Source organism: Canis lupus, chromosome X, assembly GCF_003254725.2.
Source record: "Canis lupus dingo isolate Sandy chromosome X, ASM325472v2, whole genome shotgun sequence".
Classification (NCBI taxonomy): domain Eukaryota; kingdom Metazoa; phylum Chordata; class Mammalia; order Carnivora; family Canidae; genus Canis; species Canis lupus.
The window spans coordinates 116,302,935-116,325,829 of NC_064281.1; the positions used below are offsets into that span (position 1 = coordinate 116,302,935).

The window sequence follows — 22,895 nt, forward strand, 5'->3', positions numbered from 1 at the left end:
TTTTGCATTTACCTGTTGAAGACTTCAATAAAGTTAGAGATCTCTGATTAAAAGTAAAAAACTAAAGTAGTTTTCAAGGAAGAGAGAATGACAGTTTTCTAACCTATGGCCACTTATATTACATTGATAACAATAATAAATAAAATAATAAAATAGTAAGGTAAAGGTAATGGGATATATTGCATTTTTATTGTAACAAGGATAAAGGGACGTATTATTTTTCCTTTTTCTGTGTAGGATTAAATGCTAGTACATGTAAAGTACCTATTACAGTCTTTGATGCATAGTATAGGCTCAATAAATTATAGTCACTATAGAGAACAGGTACAATAAGAAAACCAGAGATGCAGAGTCCAAAGAAATGCAGGGTGAGGAAATTCTTCACCAGCTCTCCTCCAGGAGAGTCTCTGGGCATTACTCACAATACCCTGAGACCTTCTTCTCTGTCCTACCTGCCAGTCCTATAGTTGACATTTTAATTCAAGAAATAAGTCCTCAACAACCTACCACTAATATTACCTTGAAAGTCTGTTGCTGTAGGTATAGCTTATCAGATCATGTCTCAAAGTCACATGTTCCAACATGCAGGGTTTTCTCTCCCCTTGTACGTTTATATACATATAAAATTTGAATATATATTAGAATATTGCATAAATATGCTATTTTGAATTATCAAAACCCAGTAAAAGGAGAGCTCTCTTACGTATTTTAGCAAAAAAAGTGACTTTTTTTTTACATATAAGATTTCACTTCAGCCTCAGAGTGTGTGAACATGCCATGTATAGTCTTTGATTTGTGACCTTCAAAACAGTGACTTAAGTTTGAGAGGGGTTTTAGCTAGAATAAGGTGATTTAAGTATTCTGAAGTCCTTTCTCTATTAAGTTAATGAGATTGTTCCAACATTTCCTTCACAGAGCTGACACCAGAGAAGTGAACAACTCATGTACACTTGTTTGAATAATTTATCACAACATTTTTAGAAAGTTCAAAGATAGCCCTTGGTTCAAGCCTGCATAATCATAAATGATTTTTGTGTTTACAGAAAGTATGTTTTCTTCTTTGTAGATTGACATATGACTTTAGAAAGAATGCTTTCCACATAGTGGTTAGTCCATTGCAATGTGCCCTTTAAAAGGTTGCACAGGGGCCACCTGGGTGGCTCAGTCGGTTATGTGTCCGACTCTTGATCTCAGCTCAGGTCATGATCTCAGGGTGGTGAGTTCATGAGTTTGAGCCCCATGTTGGGCTCCACACTGGGTGTGGGGCCTACTTAAACAAAAATTAAAAAGCTGCCCAGGCAGCCCAGGTGGCTCAGTGGTTTAGCATCACCTTCGGCCCAGGGCATGATCCTGGAGACCTGGGTTCGAGTCCCGCATCGGGCTCCCTACATGGAGCCTGCTTCTCCCTCTGCCTGTGTCTCTGCTTCTCTTTCTGTGTGTGTGTGTGTGTGTCTCATGAATAAATAAATAAAATCTTAAAAAAAAGAGCTGCCCAGGACTTGGTTGTTGCATGGGTGACAGTGTCTGATGGAATGGCACCAACATACATAGGTCCAAGTTTATTTAATGTAAGTGAGCTAATTCATTTTACTACATAGGAGAGAGAACTCAGAGGATCTACTGGCCTCTTTCCAGTCACAATAAAACAATTTCTATGTTTTAAAGTCCCTATGAGAGTCATCAGCTGCTAAAGGTACTGCCTAATCAGAAGTGGAGTAGGAATGATCTTATCAGAACCTTCAAGAAAGATCTTTATAACTCCTGTCCCTTCATAACTACAGACTCTGATTAGGCAAGTATCTATTGCAAAATGCCTCAGCATATTCCTGAGGGGCCACTATAAAACATAGTGAATGAAAGAGCAAGTACTCTCATATTATGGATACTACTATTGATGCCACTTGGCGTTGAGGAAACTGAAGCTCATGGAAGTTGCATTACTTATTCACCGTCATATATCAGGAAAGTGGCAGAGAAAAGACTTAAAACCTAGTCTGTCTGTTCAAAATCCCATTGATTTTATAGTATTGTGTAGTTTCTAAAATGTGCTTATTAGTGTGACTACTAAAGTGAGGAATCTCGAAACATTTCTTGAATAAACAGGATAACTATTTAGAGTAAGATTGAATGAACAGTAGGAATATGCATATGCTATATATAGCTCCCTTTGTACTTTTTCTGTAAATTTCCCTGGGTAATTTGCATCAGGGAGTCATACATCCATTTTCTTGAACTTTTAGCACTATGTAAATATATAGGAAAAGTCCCCTTATCACAATGCTATATTTAGAACTATAATTGATAAAGTATATTATATAACATCAATTGAGCTTGAAGTACTGAGACTGTAGATAGACACAGAGAATTCCTGACAGATCCCTGAATGCAAACTATTTCCACAACATCCACTAGCCAAGTATGGAACTGTATGCTCTTTTGCTATTCAAACCTCCTAATTGTCTCCTCACTTCACTGGTACCCCAATGTGCTGGCTTTGGTCCTCTCCATGAAACTTCCCCTCCAGGCTGCCAGAGATCCACCCTTTAGGCTTTCAATATACTTTCTGTAAAATCATTTTTGCACTCCCGTTGTGTAACACAATGTTTTTTAATCATCCTTGAGATCTAGGATTCCCATCATTGCTATCCCTGACCTACATAAGATCATCCACTTCTCTCAAACTTCTCTGATTTATTTATTTATTTATTTTAAAAGATTTATTTATTTGAGAGAAAGAGAGAGAGAGAAAGACAGAGACAGAGACAGAGAGCAGGGGGAGGGGCAGAGGGAGAGAAAGAGAGAATCTCAAGGTGACTCCTCACTGAGTGTGGAGCCTGACACAGGGCTTGATCCTAGGATCCTGAGATCATGACCTGAGCTGAGACCAAGAGTTGAACACTTAACTAAGCCACCCAGGTGGCTCCTGATTGATTTATTTTTTAAGCAATATTTATTGAGTGCCTACAATAAGGCAAGGCACTGGTGACACAAATTACACATGGCACAGGGCGTTCTTGAAATTGTTATCTATTGGGATTGCTTTCTTTTTGGGGGGGGAGGGGGATTGCTTTTTATGTGTTTTGTCATCTTCTGTCCTAGGACTGTCATAGCTGTCAGTAGATCTAGATTATACTAGATCATTATACATGATCTAGATTATATCATGGTCTGGGCCTTCTCATTCACTGGCCTTAGCACTAGAATTGCAGTCTGTTTTTTACTTTAGCTTCTCTGTAACTGTTTGTGGGCAAGGGCCAATTCTGTTGACAGTTTTGTCAGTTTAAAGATTTTACAAGTCTGTGTCTCATAATATTATGTTTAAATAATGTTGATAAAAGTTCATTACCTGCCTGAAGTGGGTTCTCAAATTTCATCGTAAAACTTCACTCATTGCAATTTATTCATCCATTCATCCAATATTCTTGAGTGCCTATCATATCCCAAGCACTGTCCTCAAAATCGATAGAACTCCAATTTCAAGTTCATCATATCACCTATTCTTAGACATGAAATGGTATATGGATATAAAGGAGATTGTAAACAATAGTGTAAATGAGACCATTTCCTTCTCGGCAGCACAATACTAAATTACCTCATGATATCCTGCTTCCTTTTATTATTAGAAATGAAATCAAAACCATTTCGTATTCAAAACTCAGCAGACCCATGTGCTGCAATGCCCAAATGTTTATGATTTTATTATCTGAAACTCATTTCTGTTATAATTCATTGACACAAATAAATGCATAGCCAATGTCAGTGCATGTATGCAGATAAAAATACATACTGACAATGTGAATGGAGAGATGATTCTCTAAATATTACCACTCTAAATATTATCATTTAAATTTAGGTGGTTTTCATCTGCAGTTGCTCTTGTTTGGCTATATACATTATGCAGATACATAGCAGCCATATGAGTTATTTCTAGATACCTGGTTTATAGCATATATCATGTAGTAAACCTTATTTTCTCTAATTTTTTTTTCTCTAATTTTTTAAAAGAATTTGTAAATCCTTTTTGAACACCATGGGAACAGTGTTGCAGATACATGCAAATTAGCTCAAAGCTTTATATAAAGCCTTATTTGTCTTGCTAAGTTTTCCCAAATCAAACACTCTTCAGAAGACAGGAGAGTATTACAAAATTGAGGGAAAATTTACTCAAAGCCATTACAGTACATTGCACATGATAGACTCTTACCATTTGTTGATTTGATGAAATGAGAAGCAACTCAATGTGACCAAAGATATGCCTCATGTGTCTATTTCATAGTATATATTTAAGCCAGGGAGAGAATCCACAAGAATCTTAGGAGTTGATTCTTTCCTACAATTAAAGAGACAGTTACAAAGTCAAGGTTTGGGTTATTTTTGACAGAAAGTCTAAATGTACTAAAAAATTTACACAAAATTTAATAAAGGGTTTGGATCAACACCAATCAAATCTTAGCACTCTAGAAGAGACGGGATTATGGTTGAGAATAAATCTCTATTTGGAAATAAGGAATGTTCATCTCATTCCTTGCATTATGTAGGAAATTTCAACGAATTACCTCTGATTAATGAGAAACTCTTAACCCCACAAATATGGAATTTCTATATTCAGAGATTTCAGTTGAATGTGTACTTGCGAACCTTCTTTTACATTAGTAGATTTTATCCTTTGATTATTTGGCTGTCTGAAAAAAAATAGTTTTCTTATGAAGATAAAAAAAATCTTTGTTTTGAATGACATTTTAGTCTCTTTTAATGCCATATGTCATTTACTTGATTCACAGGTATTTTTACTGATTAATACCAGCTCTGCTTCATGCCTGAATGCGAGACTTCTATAATTTCAGTCATTTGCTTATTCATTGATTTGTTTTCATCCATTTCTGAGTCAAATATTTACTGAGAACCTAATATGTTCAGAGCCCTGCACTAAACACTTATACACATAAATCTTCCATGTACCATGCCATTTCACTAAATACTTTGTTAAGTTTGATTTCCCAGTGACATACAAAGGGGTCATATTATTGTGACATTTTTAGACATCTCCTTATAGTTTATCACTATTTAATTTTTCTACCCCACTGTCTGAATCATGGAACCAACACTGTCTACCAGATAAAACCCTCTTGATTTTCTTTGCAACTGTGGTAGACAGAATCAAGGATAACCCCCAGTTGACTCACCCTTTGGTAGCCATACCCTTTTGTGATTTCACACTTCTGAGTGTGGGTGGGACTTGTAACTGGATTCTGACCATAGCAAAAGTGATGGTGCTGTATTTCTGGGATTACACTACATAGGAATTTGTCTTCTGTCTAAAATATTCTCTCACTTACTAGCTTTGATGGAGCAAGTGGCTATGTTGGGAGTGCCATGTGTCAAGGAACTGCGGGTGACTTCGAGGTAACTGCCATCAAGAAAATGAGGCCTTCAGTCCAATAATATTTACAGGAAACTAAATTCCACCAACAACCATACGAGTTTAGAGACAAATCCTTCCCCAGTTGTTGAACTTCCCCAGTTGTTGGGTTGTTGAGATAAGACCACAGTTCCAGCTGACACCTTGATGTCAGCCTTGTGAAACTCTAAAGCAGTGGACCCTGCTAGCTGTGCCAAGACTTCTGACCCACAGAAATAGTGAGACAATAAATGTATGCTTTTTTAAGCCACTAAGTTTTTGGTGATGCTCTTATGTAACAATAGAAAACTAACACCAATGGTTCCATTGTAGTGTTCTCCAGTGGTTCTACTTTTCTCCATCCTCTCTTTAAAAACACATGTTCCAAAGTAATATACCTCAGATATCCTAGTTTCCTCTTCCTAATTTCTATGGGCACTATTTTTATAAAGCTATCATCTCTTGCTTTTACCTAATAAATTCCAATTAAATTCCATAACATCTCTCCATTTTCGTCTAACTGCCACCTCGTTTTCAGAACTGCTATTTCAAAGATCAGATTATGCCATTTCCTATATTTAAAAAGGTACTTTCCTTCCCAACTCATTTGATGAAACTAGTATTACCCTGATACAAAAGTCAGCTAAAGATAGCACAAAAATAAATAAATAAATACAACATACCAATACACCTCATGAACTTAAAGTTTCTAAAACCCTCAATAAAATATTAGCAAATAAAATCTAACAATGTATAATAATAATTATACAACATGACTGTGACCAAATGGATTTATTCTAGGTTTACAAGTCTAGTTCAAAATTTAAAAATTAATTAATATAGGGGCACCTGGGTGGCTCAGTTGGTTAAGCAGCTAACTCTTGATTCTGGCTCAGGTCATGGTCTCAGGGTTGTGAGATCAAGACCCACATCGGGCTCCTCACTCTTTGGGCAGTCTGCTTGAGATTCTTTACCTCTCCTTCTGCTCCTTCCGCCACTTGTGCACTCTCTCTCTCAAATAAGTAAATAAATCTTAAAAAAACTTAATATAATCTACTATATCAACAAGAAATAGAAGAAAAATCAAAACATCATATCATTTGAAGAAGAAAAAAACATTTTAAAAATCCAAAACAAAACAAAAAAAAAATCCAAAACATATTCACAATACTTTTATCAAGTTAGGAATACAGAGAAATTACCTAAACTTGATAAAGAGCATCTACAAAAAAAACTTGCAGTAATATAATACTTAATGGTAAGACACCACCAAATTAGGAGAAAAGCAAAGATGTCAGCTATCACTACTTTTACTCAATATAATACTGAAAGTTCTAGCCACAAAAATTATGCAAAAAATACATAAAAGGCATAGAGACTGGAAAAGAAGAAATGAAAATAATCTGTTTGCAGATGACATGACTGTCAACATAGAAACTCCCAAGTAATCTATAAAAAAGAAAAAACTCCTAGAGCTAAAAAAGCGGAGTTCAGTAGAGTTTTGGGATACAAGATCAACGCATGAAAATCAATCATATTTCTATACACTAACAATGAACATATGGAAACTGAAATAAACAACAAAATATCATTTACAATGATACTTAACAAAACATGCACAACATCTGGATGCTGAAAATCATAAATGTTAATGAAATAACAAGAAGAAAAACTGAATAAATAAACATGGAATATGTTCATGGATTGAAAGACAACATAGTTAAATGTACCACATTTCCCCAAGTTGATTTATAGGCTAATGCAATTCCTATCAAAGAAAGATTCTTGGTAGACAGATATGCATAAGCTTATTTTAAAATTTATGCAGAAAGGCACAAGCCCTCCAATAGCTAAAACAATTTTGATAAAGAAGAAAAAAGTAGGAAGAATCAATCTACCATATACTAAAACTTTGTGTAGCTCCAGGAGTCAAAACAGTATGGAATTGGCAGAGAGATAGACATATATATCAATGGAATACAACAGGAAACCTAAAAATAGACCCACAAAAATATGTCCAACCAGTTTGGAATGCAGATCTGTCTTAATTCAGCACTGATAAACTTAAAAGTAATACTTCTTCCCATGGAAGGAAAACAGACCATGATGAAGGCAATGGTCACGGAGGAGGAGAAGATAGAGGAGTAGTATGAATGGGTGTAAAGAAGAAGGGGAATCCAGATTCTTTTTAGTGTTGGGGTGTTTTATCTAGGCTGCAGATGAGAACAGCTCCTTGAGACAAGACATCTTTAAGGTGGAAGATTCAGTCCTGGTTTCCTTTACTCAATTCACCAAGCCACAATTAATCTTTTGTTTTCTGCCCTGGGCCTTCTCTGACGTCATGAGTTGAAACAACAGTTAGAGCCTACTAGTCATGTGTGAATGTGTACCCCAGAAATGCAGAATAATTCTTCCTTCCTGAAGGCCACTCTCAAACAATGCATGATAGGAACGTGTTTAAGTGCTTCTTCCTGTCAATCATGGGGCAGATAATTCTGAGGAACAGCTTTATATTTTCCTCTGGATGCCCTGATGATCTAATGTCTTTTGTTTTCTCTTGATTTTTGACAATGTTTTCTTTGGTTCTCAAATTTTTCAAGGTAAGTTTGGCTTAAAAAGTCTAATGAGAAGCTGACTTTCCAGGATGCCTGGGTGGTACCCAGCCTACCTTCAGCTCAGGGTGTGATCCCGCGGTCCTGGGATTGAGTCCCACATTAGGCTGCCCGCAGGAGCCTGCTTTTCCCTCTCCCTATGTCTCTGCCTCTTTCCCTATATGTCTCATGAATAAATAAATCTTTTAAAAAAAAAAGAATCCGACTTTCCCTCTTTCTTAAGAAACTTGGTATTTTTGCCTAAATACCTAAAAGATTATTTTTATTTTTTCCCTTTAAAATTCAAGAGATTTACTAGATATTACCATTGTGTTTATTGTTATGGGTTACTTTTCCCAGGTCTATATTGTGCCCTTCCTAATACAGTATTCAGGTCTTTTAATTTCATAAAAGTTTTATTGAATTACATTTTTGTTTAGAATTTATTCTTCTTAATTGCTTTTCTCTCTGTAAATCCTAATTTATGAATATCATCAATAGCAGTGTTTTATGCCACAAGACAATGGCAAAACTAATTTTTAAAAACTCAAGAAAAGAAATATGAGGAAATATTTTATATCAAGCCAAGAGAAGACAGAAGAAATTGAGGGGTTCCTTTGTTAAGAACAGCTAAGTATTTGCGGGAACAGGCAAATCTAAAATTTCTTGCAAAATATGCAGGGCCTATTTGAGAATGGCAGCTGAAACCAGAAGGAATTGATGATGTGCAGGGCAATTTGACCCAGAATTTGTCACTTTGGCATGAGAATCATTTTGAGCTGATGACAATAAAGTTCCCACAGACTCAAGAGCTTTTCATCTCTCCTGATAACTGCCTAAAAGAATTTAGATAGATACAGAGCCTGCACCAGGCAGTGAGTCATTACCAAAGTTAACTTTTTTAAAAACATGAGCAAGATTTTGCATGACACGCAAACATTTGCTTACCAAACATTTATTTTTTTCACCTCCTTGTGATTCATTTTCCTCAACTTTGAAGTCTCACTCCCTTACAGCTTTCTCCCTGGTTCAGGATGGCATATAAGCTTCAATTGCTTATGGGTGGTTCTCATATTTTTATGGGGCCCTGTATTATTACATAATTAAATTTCATCTTCTTTCATCTGTTTTATGTCAATTATAAAATTAAACCAACCAGAAGAATCTAGAAGGGTAAAAAAAAATTTTCTCCTACAGGATTTTTGCACAATCTGTTTTGTGGGGGAATGCAAGAAGCCTGTTGTAAGGTCTGAAAAGAACAGAATAGTCTGGGTCCTATGAACTCTCAAAACAAACCAGATGAACTTTCTCTTGAATTCCTTTTATCTTTTCTTCATTTATTTAAGTTTATCCCTTTCACATTTTATCTCCCTTAAGAAGTATCATCTGTAATGTTTATTTGTGCTTATAATCCATCTAATCTTTATATCTGAAATATCTTTTATCTGTAACTACTTTCTAAGTACAATCACATCATCCTGAGTTTATCTAATTCAAATTTGTATTGTTCTTTCATATCTTCTATTATTTTGTTAATTCCTTTTAACTTGTTTTGAAATATTAAATAACATATTGTATTTGTTTTGGGGATATGTCTTTCTACAAATGCTTTTATTGTCTGTGGTGATATTATTCTGCTCCTTATTCTACTTTTAAAATTATACATTAGTATAGTATTCTTTCATGATAATGTTCTAATTCTTTTTGCGTTAAATTCATTTTTCTAAAGAAAAGTCCCACTCTTCTGGGGGGCGGTGATGGGTTAAAATAGATTTTCTTACTTTGTGGCTATGAAGTTCTCTTTCTTTGATTTTTACAGTGTTCAAACTGAATGAGTATGCATTTTCAGTAACCTCCTGGCTCTCTTTCCCCACCGCTATATAAACTATCTTTTTCCTTTGTCCCTAATGTCCCTGTTTTTCTTTTTTTTTAAAGATTTATTTATTTATTTTAGAGTGAGAGAGTGAGCATGGGGGAGGGGGGCGAGGAAGAGGGAGAGAGAATCTTAGACTCCACACTGAGCATGGAGCCTGATATAGAGCTCGATCCCATGATCCTGGGATCCTAACCAGAGACATAACCAAGAGTCAGACTCTTAACCAACTGTGCCATCCAGGCATCCCTACTCTTATTTTTCTGAATTGGGATTCTATTCCCAGGGATTGCCCTTCAATTTAGGGCTTTGTACTGACTAATACATTATGGATGTGTTTTTAAGTTAGAACCAACAATATTTGCTAATCATTAAGTGGAGTGTGAGAGAAAGTGGGTCAATGGTATTGACTCCAAGGTATTTATTTGGCTTGAGAAGTAGAAGTATGGAGTTTGCTTTAATGGGTATGGAGAGGGATTGAAGAGCAGATTGAAGTGCATGAGGGATGGGGATTGAGAGTTCAGGTTTAGGGATGTTGATTTTAAGCAAAACATTAGACATAAAAGTGGAAATATCAACTAGGTAGTGGGATCTGGAATTTTTGGAAGCTGTCAAGCCTGAAGATACATATTTGGGCACTGAGAATAAATATACAGTTTTAAAACCATGGGACTGGATGACACAAGGGGGTGAATGGAATTTATATTATGTAATTAGATAAGAGATCCCAGGACTAGCCTTGGGTCACTCCAAAGAAAAATAAGAAGAAATCAGTGAAACAAGGGAAAACTACAAATGTGGCACCTTAGAAGTTAAAGGTAAAAAAAGTTTCTCTAGGACAAGTGATCACCCGTGACAAATGCTGCTGATACCTACACATCAAATAAAGTGTATCTACAAGCTCAATTATGCTCACTTTATCTCAAATTGTGACCTCTCATACATCAATGAGATATTGTCAATATACAGATAGAGAAACTGAAGGCCTGACTAGAGAAGTATCTGTTGCAAAGTTTTAGAGCTAGTTAGAGGCAGGCCTAGTGTTAATTAACACTAAAGTTACCTTACACCCAACCTAGTGAACACTCAGCATTAAATCATACAGGTTTCCTTCCTGAGATGTCTTGCATTATATTAATAAATTGGTATTTTCAAAACTATAAAATCTTTAGTGCATATTATTATGCATTGTGTTTAACACAGTTTATTTAAATCTAGGGCAGGTGGAGAGGGGCTCTCATGAAAGCCCTCCTTAAGAACTCGAACAAAAGGATCCTAGATCATCTGGAATCTCGTACCACCAGATACCCAGAAGACCAGGGTGCAGTGAATTACAATAATCAATTCTAAAAATAAGGAGAAAAAGTACTAATTAGCCAGTCACATCTTTTTTGAGCACAGGTCATTATCTGGTAATATTGTAAAGACGGTGAAAGCATGTCTTAGTGTCAGCTGTAAGATAGTTATCAACCTACAGATACAAAGGCGATGGTGCTCCAACATGGATTTTGGAATTCAGAGATGGAAAAACAAATAGTAAAAACAATTGCCTCTAATAAAACCCTTCCTGACACTGCAAGGATTAATCAATAATTTTTCTTAAAGAGAAAGACTTGAAAATCTCTTTGGGTCCATTTGAAATACTTCACTCTTCTGTCAATGTAGTTAACCTTCCAATTGCATGTGAATTCACATTTACACAGGCACATATTTCTTTACCTTTGCTGTCTTATGCAATTCACATACCACTCTGAAATTCAAGATATTTTTTTTTCAATTTGGAAATAAAAAGGTTAACAATGTAAAAATACAGAGATTGTTACAGCAAACATTTACCCCTTGCCTAGAATGTGACAGATAGTATTTTGCTATACTCATATTATGTTTTTAAAATATAAGCAACTTTTCTGATAACTGTTGCACCTAGAAATTCCTCCTCAATCCTATTCTCCTACCTTAGCCCCTCCACAAAAGAAGTCATGTATTTTGTATTTATTCTACCAATCCATATTTTATAGACAACGTATTTATCTCCATAAATGCTATATATTGTTTATTTTTAAATTACATAAATGATATCCATACTATGTGTATCTTCCTGCAAATCATTTGTTTCCCACAGCATTAGATTTAGAAAATCTATCATTTGATGCATAGAAATCTAGTTCATTATTTTTAACTGGTACATAAAATATCAGACTTCATGAATATACCAAACTTTGTCCATTTTTCTTTTTTTTTTTTTTTTTTTTTTAAAGATTTATTTATTTATTCATTCAGAGAGAGTGAAGAGAGAGGCAGAGACACAGGCAGAGGGAGAAGCAGGCTCCATGCAGGGAGCCCGATGTGGGACTCGATCCCGGGTCTCCAGGATCACACCCCAGGCTGCAGGCAGCGCTAAACCGCTGCGCCACCGGGGCTGCCCTTTGTCCATTTTTCTATTGATGCACATTTATTTCCAATCTTTATCACAAATTGCGCTGCACTGATGCAATGATACATGCCTCTTTGCACTCAAATAGAAGAGCTTCCCAGGAATTATATCTAGAAGTAGAATTAGTATAAGTACAAATTCAGATTTTCTAGCTGTTTCTTAATTGCCTTCTGCAAAAATGGTTGGCTTAATTTGTATACTCACCAGGAGTATATACTTGTTAGTGCCAGAGTTTATAGTTTTTGCCAATCTGAAGAGTATGAAATGGTATTTCACTGATTTTTATTTATATTCCCCTGATTATTATGGAGGTATAGCAGTTTTTTATATATTTATTTGTCATTCAATTTTTTCTACTGTGAATTACCTATTTGTATGTATTGCCTATTTTTCTCCTAGTTTGTTCATACTATCTTTATTCTCTGGTATAATGTCTTCATATATTTTGGATTCTAATTCTTTCTCCATTGGATATGTTAGAAATATCTTCTCCTAATCTGGTGTCTTTTAACTTTTTCATGGTATTTTTTTTTTCGTCACATGAATGTTTTAAATTTTGATGTTATCATTTTAATTTTAAATAAATCTTTTAGAAGAGATGCCTGGGTGGCTCAGCAGTTGGGTGTCTGCCTTTGGCTCTGGGCATGATCCTGGGGTCTGGGTATTGAGTCCCACATTGGGATCCCTGCAGGGAGACTGCTTCTCCCTCTGCCTATGTCCCTGCTCCTCTATGTCTCTCTCTCATGAATAAATAAATAAAATCTTAAAAGAAATAAATCTTTTAAGAGAAATTCTCTTTATTCACAAAATCATGAAAATATTTTCTCATATATATTTAAATATGTTTAAAGTTTTTTTTGTTCACATTTAAGTCTTACCCAGTTGGAATTTATTTTCATGTATGGGGCAAAGTAAGGATCTAATTTTAGGCTTTGTGTTTTTCACTTAACTGGTAACTAACTGCCTAAGCATCACATGTTTAACTGTCCTTTTACCCTGATAAACTCTAATACCACCTCTGATATATAACAAGTTTACTTATATGAGTTATTGGTACATCCACTTTTGTAAACTATAAAATTGCAATATTAATATATTTATCTGCTTTATTATAGGGAATTCCTAGAAAGTCTGTCTCTGTGGGCTAGGAGGGAGAAACTGCAATGCTTGAGTAAGTCTTTGGATTATTTTTTTCTGTATTCACCCTCTGGTTTCAAGACAACTATCAAGTTGATAGAAAACTTTACTGTAGAATGATGAGAACTAATTCAGGGTAGGAAGCGATAGGAAATGCTCATTATACTGTTGGGAACCCAGGGTCACTCGTAAAGGATATAAGCTACCCCTAGATTATAAACCAAACAATGGTCATTGACCAGCAGTGTAACTCTGAGCAAGGGAGCTAATATTTCAGAGCCATTTTGTCATCTATTAAATGGTCATAACAATACTTCGAAGGCAGAACAGATATGAGAAATGAGACATTATGCAAAATGGTGAGCATGGTGCCTGGTATATCACAAGACTTTCATAAACGTATGTTTCCTACTCAAAAAGGATGAACACTTACAATCGGACTAACAATTTTGTTCACTCAATTTCATAACTTTATCTCCATTATTTTGGCAGTATCCTCTTCCTGCTTGCTGAGCAAGTTCTAAAATGTAAGAATTATAGAAACTAACAAAGGAGTAGACTTATCATGGGATGCTGTCTACAGCTGCACTGTTGGAAGAGAAATGTAGAAATGTCTGTAAACACAGTCAGCATCTACTCTTCACTCTCAGAAGGTATAGAGCAGAAGGCTAAACTAGCAGTGATTCTCAAATTTTATCATTCATCAGTGTCCCCTGAAGGACTTAAATACTCTGGGCCATGATCCCAAAGTTCTGGTTCTGTAGACCCAGGTGGAGATCTTGGAATTTGCATCTCAATAATGTGGTCCAGGGAATGCTGGAGTTCCTAGTCCAGGGGCCACACTCTGAGAACCACTGTTCTATAGTGTCACTACATGTGTGTTTTTGCCATTAAATACTTCCTGATGTTGTTTTCTTTGAAATATGCTGCACTGGAGAAATTTACTTACAACTTGCTATGCAATAGCCATATCAATCAAAAGAAGATTTTAGAAGAACATATTGTACGATAATTATGTTATTTCAAGTCAATTTGTGACACTGTTTGTAGAAAATAACTATAAAACTGAGACACAAATAAATTGTTGAGTTTCCAACTGGGTAGAAAATGTAAATTCTTTTAACACTACATTTGTGCAACTCATGTGGTCAAAGAAACCACAATGACACATTCAATGTGCTATATATTTTTATCATAGCAATCATATTAATATTAAATCTCCAATGGAATCACACAAGCAAAACAACTGGATTAGGAGAAATGCCTGCTGGGACTAGTTTTAGATAATGGAAAACAAAAGAAAATCTGTTTCTGGTAAAGCATAAAACGCTGAGATCTAATCAGTTTAAGAGACAGCTTGGGCATAGTTGAAAAAACTTCGCACATGGAATCAAAGACTGTCTAATTACCCAATATTCCAGTAACTAGCCATATAAACTTGGAAAGGCATCCTAATCACTGTTTTCAGCTTCCTAACCTGTAAAGTGGGGATGAAAACTCCCACTTTAGGAGCTCCTTATAAAGATCATGCAAGATATATAAATCTACTTTCTAAACTCTAACGTGCTATCAATATTAGAGTATCATCTGTCAATCAGAGACATGCGAGGCAGGTAGCAAGGAAGTGATACTCAAAACATTCTCTTCCATAATAATAAGTGAGAGAAGGAGCAAGTAAAGCTGACAACATTAAGTCGCCCAATATTAGGGTTGCTAGATTTAGCAAATAAAAATACAGGATACATAGTCAAATTTAAATTTCAGTTAACCAAGTGATTTTTTAATACAAATATTTCCCATACAATATTTGGAATTTATATATATTAAAATTTTTATTTTATTAGTATCAATTCAAATTAACTGTGTATCTGTTGTAGGAGGTCATTGAGAAAATGAGGCTGCTGGTGGACCCATAAACTAGACTCAGGCAATCTGAGGTTCATTACCCCTTCCCTTGTCCTTGGAACATGTATCCCCCCTTGCCTTCCCTGCCCAGAAGCTGCCCCAAGGACACAGACATAGCCTTGAGATAGTAATGTGGTGTTGAGACCATCTGGAGAATAGATGTGACTGAACCTTGTAAGGCCTCTAATATAAACTCTTAGGAGTCTCGCAATTGGGTAGAGATCTACTGATTTTTTTTTTTTAAGATTTTGTTTATTTACTCATAGAGACACAGGAAGAGAGAGAGAGAGGCAGAGACACAGACAGAGGGAGAAGCAGGCTCCACGCAGGAAGCCTGACATGGGACTCGATCCCAGGTCTCCAGGATCACACCCCAGGCTGCAGGCAGCACTAAACCACTGGGCCACTGGGGCTGCCCAAGATCTACTGATCTTGCAGCCATCCAAGATAAGCTTTGAATGTAAGTTCCCTTGTTAAAACTGCCACCCACCAATCTGGAATGGCCTGCCTTTCTTATGGTCTCTCCTTGCCCTCTAGGTACAGGTTTCAGTTTTGAATTTCACCTGGGGAACTCCCAAGGTCATGAACCAATAGTATCCACTATTTTATCTAGTAACTCTACTCAAAAATATTTCATTCCTAAAGATCAGGGGGAAATGATCCAATGTTTCCATTCTCTTTAAACATCCAGGCCCTTCTGCAACCCTAACCCCTAATTCCTGCAAGTCAATGACCTCTTTCAGGGCAAGGGTTATTCCCATTGCATTTACACCACTTCAATGGACATGTCTGATTCCAGGAATTCTCCATTTGTTCCTACTGCTTCCTTAAAAGAAGCTAAGTCTCTGAAAATTAAATGAAATACACAATATTGGGCCGAGCAAGAACTAAATGTCTTTTCTTGAATGTTTACCTGGGCTCTTTCCGTTCTACTCACATTCCTACCCCAACCCATGACACCCTACCCACTGCTACCACCAGAAAGAAGAGGAAAAAAAGGAAGGTATTATCTGGTCATATAGGTAGAAGTGAATTAAGAAATCAATAGGCATTAATATGCATAAATGAGAACTAATAAAATCAAGGAATTGATGGTATTTGACATAATGCCTCAAGGTAAAACAAATCCATCCATTTCAACTAATGTATCTTCAAGATTCAGAAGACGCACTTGAGGGCTTCCACAATTTTCCATGGCACACCTAACTTGCTCATATGGCCAGTTCATCATGAATACTGTAGAAAAAACAGCAGGGTTTTCAGTAGTCAGCATAGCAGTAGGTTTTTTACATTTGTGCTTCCAAAACTCCGGTTTTGTTTGTTCAGTATAGAATTTTTAATTATCCTGGTACAGAAAATATGTATATGCCAAAATGGAACCAAAATCCAGATGGATTTCAAGCCTTGGCAGAGCATTTCACAAGCAAGTCTCAACTACATCCTTGATGGTTTGTCATTGTCTTTCCTATTATCTTCTCTTTTTCATATGATGATCACATAGCAGAGAGTTCACTCCTTCGAAAAACCAATATTGCCATTACCTCCTGTCTTTTCTTTAATTTCTCTTAAATTCTGATAAGGCAAATACTCAAAGTCTAGTTCATACATTAGTAGAAAGATGTGCAAAGAACATATAAGTCCTGTATAGTAGTAGTTCTCCAAATTCACTGAATAATAGAATAAATTTGGGGAGATTTTAAAACAATGATGCCTGAGTCCCAACCTCCTTCCCTTTTAAAACGTAATTGCTCTAGGGTATCCAGGTACCTGGTCATGCAGGTATTTACTTAATGGCTCCCTAGGTCTTTAAATGTGCAAACAAGTTGAGACGCACTAATTTAGGAAAGCTTGGATACAATTAGAACCACTTGGGTGGTTTGGGGGAGTTCTTAAAAATCCCCAATTCTCAGGATAGACCTCAGAGCAATTAAATAATATCTGAGACTGGGACCCAGGCATGTAATTTAAAGTTGTCAGGATGATTCCAATGTGAATCCAAGGCTGAGAACCACTGTTTTAAGCTGTAGTGGCTTTTCATGCCCTTCCCTTGGCACTTCATTCATTGGAAGAGGACAGAGGGCAATGATTTGTTCATCTCTTTAAGCTTACATTTGAACACAGTGAGTTCTGACTCATCCTGAGTGCTTGGAAAGTATTTGTTTAATGCATGCTGATATTTAAAGATTTTAACACATTGAAGACACAGGAATTCTAACACATAGTTAAATATACTGTCCTGACATCTTGGATAATAAAATATCATATCTCATTCTATCTATCTATCTATCTATCTATCTATCTATCTATCTATCTATCATCTACAGTATCATATATACTAGACATGAATGACATTAGCTATGAGTATATGATGTTAATGCACACATTCTGCATCTCTGAATTTTACTTTTCATATAACTGCTAAGATTAAATGGAAGTGTTTGTACATGCTCCGTATAGTTTCATCCAATAGTCAAAACAAAACTACATGTAGGTGATACTCTATCTTTGTGACCAATCTAGGATTGTCATATTTGGCAGGAAAACAAAGAGAAACAGAATCTAAATTAAATTTGAATTTCAAAAGAACAATAATCAATTATTTTTAGTATAAGTATGCAATATTTGGGACATACTAGAAAATGCCTGCCTTTTGTTTCTATGAAACTCAAATTTAACTGAGTATCCTACATTTTATCTGGGAACCTGAGACCAGAGTGTTAAGCATACAAATATCTTTAAAATAAAAAGCAAGAAAAGTAAAAATACTAATAAAAATGTAACTGATGGTTACAAAACTGCCTAGGTACTATCTTTTAAAAGCCACCTTGCAGTCACCTTATAAAAAAAGAGATTTTAGTTATAAACTTCTATTTTAAATTATAAATGTCTAATGATTTTATAAACCTATCAAGCATAAGGCTTCTAATTTAGGACATAGTTAAAGTTTCCTGGTGGTAATTAATCACCTACTGAAGCACTGTCGTTTTCAAAAGCAATGTACTTTAGGTTTTCACGCTACTTAATGTTCAGTATATTTGGGAGTAGATTCAGGAAATAAGTATCAACCTTACTTAATCATCAACAGAATTATAAATGGAATATCAGCAGACAAGAGAGAGCTAACCATAAAATAAAATGTATTTAAAAACCATTGATGAAACTTACTTTAACATAACAAAATGATACATAACTCTTTCAATGGGTTCATATATGTTGATTATAATTTCTTTTTTAAAAGATTTATTTATTTCTTCTTGAGAGATAGAGAGAGAGAGGGAGGGAGGAGAGAGAGTAGGGGCAGAGGGAGAGAATCTCATCAGATTCCCTGCAAGTACGGAGCCCAATGTGGGGCTGGATCCCACAAGCCATGAGATCATGACCTGAGTCAAAATCACAAGTTGGACGTTTAGGGATCCCTGGGTGGCGCAGCGGTTTGGCGCCTGCCTTTGGCCCAGGGCGCGATCCTGGAGACCCAGGATCGAATCCCACGTCGGGCTCCCGGTGCATGGAGCCTGCTTCTCCCTCTGCCTGTGTCTCTACCTCTCTCTCTCTATCTCTCTCTCTGTGTGACTATCATAAATAAATAAAAAAAAAAAAAATTAAAAAAAAAACAAAAAAAAAAAAACAAAAAACAAGTTGGACGTTTAATTGAGTGAGCCACCCAGGAGCCCTGATTATCTATTTTCTATTTTAAAACATCATTGATGTGGGCAAATACAAAATACAAAACACTACTTCAACAACTTAAACACAAAGAGGACTTACTAATAAATTTGAGAAAAGGGCTTAGGCTACTTGCCTTTGAAACATACCCATTCTAATAAGAAAAGTCACATGAGAATACAGATAGACTGAGTCTAGGACTGACTACCCCAGTGGTTGGGGACTAGCAATATGAATTTCACTTGAGAACCTGTTAGAAAGATAAATTATTAGGCTTCCACCTCAATCTACTGAATCAGAAACTTTAATCCAGAAAACTGGTTTGAGAAGACCTGCAGGGGGTTGCTGTTGCATACTAAAGTTTGAAGATAAAGATTTGAATCCTGCCTCTGTCATCACCAAGCTGAGTAACATACAAATCCCAAATGGATAGAATTTCAAGCCCATCACTCTTAAAGAAATTAAAATCTACATTGAAGGCAGACTTGTCCTGAGAATTCATAGAGATAACAAACATGAAAACACTTTGTGAATCTAAAAGACTGTAGAGAAAGGGAGACTGAACATGAGAGACTCCTAACTCTGGGAAACGAACTAGGGGTGGTGGAAGGGGAGGTGGGCGGGGGGGGGGTGGGGGTGACTGGGTGACGGGCACTGAGGGGGGCACTTGATGGGATGAGCACTGGGTGTTATGCTATATGTTGGCAAATTGAACACCAATAAAAAATAAATTTACAAAAAAAATAAATAAAAGACTGTAGAAACATGAGTAATCTATGATCTATCATGTGGAAATTTAAAAAAACAAAGCCTTTGAAACTCATAATGATACTTGTTCAATATATGATCAAGTATGTACGTTTGTTCTTATTACTTTTGGTCATTTTTATTACCAAATAACAGACACAATAAGGAAAAAAATCAAGATTAAAATGATCTTGGGACTTAAGCTATCAATTCTGTCTGCTCAAAGCATCCTATTTAATGTTAAATGTTTTACCCAGACCTATATCCCTTATTATCATTTCTAAGTGGAACAAGTCTAATGATGATTTTCCATATATGTGAGGACATAGGGGGAGAACTTATAATGGGGACTAGGTTTATTGGGCTCAAGAACTGGCTTTGCTGTTCATTCACTGTGTGATTTTAGGCAAGTGATTTAGGCAAGTGCCTGCCCCTCTATACATACTGATCAGTTTAACAAGATGAGCTCTGGGGCCTCTTTAAGCTCTAAACACTATGCTAGGTATGTATTAACATCTTAATACTTCCCATCTTTTTTTATTATTTTATTTTATTTTATTTAAATTCAAGTTAGTTAACATATAGTATAGTATTGGTTTCTGGAATAGACTTTAGTGATTCATCACTTACATGTAACACCCAGTCCTCATCCCAATAAGTGTCTTCTTTACTACCCAGCATCCATTTAGTCCATCCCCCTACCCACCGCCCTCCAGCAGCCCTCAGTTTGTTTCCTAGACTTGCGTCTCTTATGGTTTGCCTCCTACTCTTTTTCTTATTTTTATTTTTCCTTCCTTTTCATCTGTTTTGTTTCTTAAATTCCACATACGAGTGAAATCATATGTTTGGGTTTTTCTGACTGGCTTTTTTTGCTTAACATAATATACTCTAGTTCCATCTGCATTGCTGCAAATGGCAAGATTTCACTCTTGTTGATGGCTGAGTAATATTTCATTGTATATATATACAGCACATCTTTGTCCATTCATCAGTTGGTGGATATTTGGGCTCTTTCCATAATTTGGCTATTGTTGACAATGCTGCTATAAACATGGGGAGCATATGCCCCTTCAAATCAGCATTTTTGAATCCTTTAGCTAAATACCTAGTAGTGTAATTGCTAGATCATAGGGTAGTTCTATTTTTAACTTTTTGAAGAACCTTCACACTATTTTGCAGAGTATCTGCAATAGTTTGCATTCCCAACAGTGCAAAAGGGTTCCCCTTTCTCTGCATCCTCACCAACATCTGCTGTTTTCTGAGTTAATTTTAGCCATTCTGACAGGTGTGAGTTGGTATCTCATTGTGGTTTTGATTTATGTTTCCCTAATGATGAGTGATGTTGAGCATTTTTACATGTGTCTATTGGCCATTTGTGTTTTCTTTGGAGAAACGTCTGTTCATGTCTTCTGCCCATTTCTTAACTGGATTATTTATTTCTCTTATCCCACCCTCTCCTATTGGCAACCAGCAGCTTAGTGAGAATTACTCTGATCCCATTCAACTTATTTTAGATTTTTAAGGAATCCAAAATGGTGTATCTTTCTTAGGGTCCAGGAATTATGAAAAAGAAACAAATCTCTAAAAAAACATTTTATCTACTTTTAAAATTTTTTCAGTGTATGTAGACCAAATATTTTATCTGACCAAATTCAAAACATAAAGACTTAGAAAAATGAGCTTTGGGGTGCCTGGGTGGCTCAGTCAGTTAAGTGCCTGCCTTTGGCTTCGGTCATGATCCCTGGGTCATGGGATTGAGCCCCACGATGGGCTCCCTACTTATAGAGAGTCTGCTTCTCCCTCTCCTTCCCTCTCGTGCTTTCTCTCACTCTCTCTCTCTCTCTCTCTAATAAATAAGTAAATAAAATCTTTTTAAAAAAGAAGAATGAGTTCTCAGTTCAGTCCACCACAACTGTATCACTGCTTCTGAAACCTAATCTCTACTTCATGTAGACAGAAGGGTCTATTTAGTAGGTGTGTTGTTTTGTCACTTAGAGTAATAACTCTAAGTAAAATATACTTTAGATGGCTACTTTAAGCAAGAAAATTTCAAGGTCAGAAGTAGAACTTTTTCAAGAGATACATAATCAAAAATCAATATTTCAAGCAAAATATATTGACTTTGAATGTGCAGAGGAATAAAAATTCAAAAGTATTAATTAATGTATAGGCATCTCTCTAGAATATTCATTGACTAGTAGAGGAGTATCCATTTATTGTTCTAATAACTTCAGGGAGTTTTTAGCCCTTAGAAGATGCAGAAGGATGTTGAGATCTATATTTCAACTTTTAAAGTACCATTTTAAGAAGCTGTACATGGTAAATTTTCTCCTTAGAGAACCATTTTTTTAACCATGTACTGTAGTTCACTTAAAACTGAAATATAAACTACAATTAGCATATGTCTACAGAACACCAGCCATGTCACAAAAAGAAAAAAATAAAAAAATAAAAAAAAAATAAAAATAAAAAAAAAATATATATATATATATAAGCATTATCCATGTAGATTTTCTATATGATACTATTAATTTTATTTATTATTTATGCTCACATCTTCCTCTAAAAGAATCCTAGGAGATAGTAAGTTAGGTAGACAATACATGTTTATTGAGTATTAACTGTGTGCTTAGTCCTATACTTGGTGTTATAAATGCAATGCTAATAAAACATATATGGTCTTTCCTGTCACTAAGCTTATAATCACTTCAGAGAGAGAGAGAAAAAAAATTAAAAATACACAAATAGATTAATACAGAAATAAAGTCACAATAAGTTAATTGAAGGAAATAGAGGGTATAGTAGTAGTGAATTGAATAGGGATCTAATTAGAATGGTCAGGAAAGAACTCTCTGTGGATATTGTTGAGGTGAAACATGAATGACAAGGGGAAAACAGGTTAGGTATAGAGTAGCCCTGGGAGAAAAGAACAAGGTATCTTTCTGGATGAAGAGAAAATTGACTAGTAAAAATAAAAACTAAAGGAATAGAATAGTGAATAAAGTTCCATCCTTATCCTTCCAAAACACATAGTCCTGCAGGGAGTACAAATATTAAACAGATATTTACCAGTAAAGGTAAATAAGTCAGCCACGTAATGTAATGGAGAGTTACAGGGCACTTTGGGGGCATCAAATAATAGTGTCA

The 22,895-nt window shown here is 35.7% G+C and overlaps 1 long non-coding RNA gene across 4 annotated transcripts in view; it reads right to left on the reverse strand.

Annotated features, from left to right (window-relative positions):
* The window catches only part of LOC112668459 (uncharacterized), a 136,121-nt gene that overhangs the window by 66,304 nt on the left and 46,922 nt on the right, over nt 1-22,895 (reverse strand). For 3 of the 4 annotated variants that reach the window (XR_007409354.1, XR_007409355.1, XR_007409353.1), the window contains 2 exons: nt 4,205-4,330; nt 3,347-3,494 (listed from right to left, as the gene is read on the reverse strand). This is a non-coding gene — a long non-coding RNA (uncharacterized LOC112668459). The remainder of the gene's footprint in view (nt 1-3,346; nt 3,495-4,204; nt 4,331-22,895) is intronic. The other variant, XR_007409356.1, reaches the window with a different exon arrangement.